This window comes from Macrotis lagotis, chromosome 6, assembly GCF_037893015.1.
Source record: "Macrotis lagotis isolate mMagLag1 chromosome 6, bilby.v1.9.chrom.fasta, whole genome shotgun sequence".
NCBI lineage: Eukaryota > Metazoa > Chordata > Mammalia > Peramelemorphia > Peramelidae > Macrotis > Macrotis lagotis.
In genome coordinates this window covers 174,376,245-174,379,755 of record NC_133663.1, presented here as the reverse complement: position 1 = coordinate 174,379,755, position 3,511 = coordinate 174,376,245, and the positions used below count along the sequence as shown (strand labels likewise).

Genomic DNA, 3,511 nt, shown 5'->3' with positions numbered 1-3,511 from the left:
CACATAGTTGTCTTAAATTCAGTGATATCAGCCCATTTTCTGTTCTACAACAAAGTACTCTTTCTCTTTAATCAAGATATTTTCTGTGATGTTCCCTCACACCTGCAATGTGCTTCTTCTGCCACTCTTCCTATTTGTCTCCCTGGTTTCATTTAATTACCAACTAAAAGCCTATTTTTTTTTCCTGGAAGTCTTCCCCAAACCATTTAATGCTAATGACTTGTTTCTTTTAATTTTTTTTCTATTTCATATCTAGCTACTGGACCCAGATGGCTCTAGAGGAGAAAGTGAGGCTGTGACTTAGCACAGCCCTCCCTCACTCAAACACAATTCATGTGCATCACCTCTACAATATCATGGTCTTCAACAAGATCATTTTCTATTTATTATTTATATAGCTTGCTTGTATATATTTGTTTGTTTATTGACCTCTTCCATTAGATTATGAATTCCTTGAAGACAGGGACAGCTTTTTGCTTCCTTTTATATTTCCATTTACAAGTGTAACATACATAATATGTGTTTAATAAATGGTTATTGTCTGCCTGACTGGGAGAGGAAGATGAATTCATTTTTGGATATATTGATTGTAAGATGTCTATGAAGTAACAAATAGGAAATAGAAATGGGAAGAGAGGGATATGATAAAGGGTGTGATTTCCTGAAAAAGAATTTGAGATTGGAGTGTTTAAGCATGTTAGAGGGATTTGGCTTGACTAGGAGAACAGCTAACTAAGATTATTACCTTCAGTTTTTTGTATGTGTGGATTTTAAATATTTTATTTATATTTTTAAAATATATGTAATATATTTTCTCAACTATATGCAAGAGAAGTTCAACAATCATTTTTACTAGGTTTTGAAATTACAATTTTCTGCCTCCCTCTTCCTCATGACAGAAAACAATCTAATATAGGTCATACATGTGCAAGCATGCTAAATATAGATCCATATTACTCATTTTATGAAAGGAAAAAAGCAAGTAGAAATTAATAAAAGAGAAGAAAAATATACCTAAGACCACTTTTAAAAATTGAAAATAGTAAGCATTGAGCTGCATTTAAACTCTATAGTTAATTCTTTGGGTATTCATTGTATTTTCCATCATAAGTCTCTTAGAATTGAATTTGATTATTGTATTATTGAAATGAACAAGCCCATCATAGTTGATCATCACCCAATGTTACTATTAGTGTGTACAATATTCTTCTAGTTCTGCTCACTTCACTCAGCATCAGTTCATACAAGTCTTTCCAGGCTATTTTGAAGTCTAGTCCCTCATTAATTTTATAGAATCAATAGTGTTCTATCACATTCATATATCGCAATCTGTTTGACCATTCCCCAATCGATAAGTATCCCCTCAATTTCCTATTCTTTGACAGTAATAAAAGAGCTTCTATAAATCTTTTTGTACATGTGAGTTTTTTTACCCTTTCTCATGATGTTTTTGGGGATACCCTAGTAGTAGTAGTAGTATTGCAGGATCAAAGGGTATGCACTGTTTTATTGCCCTTTGGGAATAATTACAAATTGCTTTACAGAAAGGTTGAATCAATTCACAACTCCACCAATAATACATTAGTGTCCCAGTTTTCCCACATCCCCTCCAAACTATCTTCAATTTTTAAAAGTTGCCCTTATGTATTTTTTCTCTCTAATTTTTTTTTTGCATTTTGATTTGATACTTCTTTCACAACATGATCAATAGGGATCTATGTTTAGTGTGATTATACATAGGTAGACTATATTATTTTGCTTTCAGTGATCAGGAGGAAAATGTAAAAAAACTCAAAACCTAGCAAAAAATGGTTGTTGAAAACTATCCTTGCAGTTGCTAAGGAAGAGAGTGGAGGACAGCTGCAAGGTAGGCAGGAGGAGCTGAAGAGCCCAGAGCCAGGCAGTCTGCTCTATGTTCATTCACTCTAATCTGAAGCAATGAGTGTCCAGTATAGCATTCTCTTCAAACAAGAACAAGTTCATGATGATACCACCTGGTAAGTTGCCTGGCAGTTGAATCAAAGAGATAACTCTGAAATGATTGTGTCAGGATCCTTGGATGATCTAGTCAAAGTATGGCAATGGAAAAATGAGAAACTCGAGTTACCGTGGAGCTTGGAGGGCCATCAGTTGGGTATGGTTTCTGTAGACATTAGTCACATGGGAACCATCACTGCCTCGATGCTCGCATTTGTCTCTGGGATTTAGAAAATGGCAAACAGATGAAGCCTATTGTTGCTGGGCCTGAGGATGCCTGGTCCTTGGCTTTTTCACCCAATTCCCAGTTTTTGGCTACAGGAAGCCATGTGGGGAAAGGAAATATTTTTGGTATTGAGACTGGAAAAAAGGAATACTCTTTGTATACAAGAGGGAAATTCATCCTCAGCATTGCCTATAGTCCTGATGGGAAATATCTGGCTAGTGGAACAATAGATGGAATCATTAATATTTTTGATATCGCAACTGGAAAACTTCTCCATTCACTCAAAGATCATGCAATGCCTATCCATTCTCTGATCTTCTACCCCGATTCTCAGTTCCTTGTCACAGCTTTAGATGATGGCTACATTAAGATTTATGACGTACAGCATGCAAAATGGCTGGTACACTGAGTGGCCAGGTGTCTTGGGTGTTAAATATAGCATTTTGTCTGGATGATATTCACTTTGTTTCCAGTTCATCAGACAAAAATGTCAAAGTTTGGGATGCCAGAACAAGAACTTGTGTCCACACATTTTTTTACCACCAGGATCAGGTCAGGGGAGTGAAATACAATTCACATGGCTTTAAAATTGTGTCCATTGGAGATGACCAAGAAATTCATATCTATGACTGTCCAACTTAAGTTATCACACTCCAAACCAGCCTATGGACATCTCAAATGGGTCTGAACAAACTCACTTGGGAAGAGAACCATGGAATCACTTTAATGTCTCTGGAAATGAAACATTACCTTCTCAGGAAGTGGACAAGTTTACTTTCAAGGAGCTATCTAGCTATATTACCTTTTCCATTTTTATGTTGGTATTTAAAACAAGGCTTTCATATCACCTAAAAAAAGAAAACTACCCTTGCATGTAATTAGGAAAATAAAAAAGGTTTTCATGTGAGAAGAATGAAGGAGGTGATAGAATAAGAATTCTGAATAATGTTAAATGAAAAGAAGAGAAGCAAAGAGAATTCTTACCAATTGTTTGAGTAAAATATGAGGCAAAATATTAAGCTGAGAAAATGGGAGGAGGGAATGACATTAGAGATAAGATTGATGAAAGTATATCTAAAACAATCAATAAGCATTATTTATAATGGGGATAAATTTGAAACCTCAATAGAATGCCTATTATCATCAATATTATTCAATTGTAATAGAAATGATAGAAAGAGCAAAAAAGAGAAATCAAGTAAGTGAAGAAATAAAAATGAGCAATGAGAAAACCAAACATTCCATCTTTGCAGATAATATGATGATATACTTGGAAAATCCTAGAGATTAAACAAAAAGTTTCATGAA

General features: G+C 34.8%; 1 pseudogene; it reads left to right on the top strand.

Annotated features, from left to right (window-relative positions):
• The first annotated feature begins 1,938 nt into the window (after positions 1 to 1,938).
• LOC141491925 (uncharacterized) lies at positions 1,939 to 2,845 on the top strand (annotated as a pseudogene).
• The last annotated feature ends 666 nt before the right edge of the window (positions 2,846 to 3,511 follow it).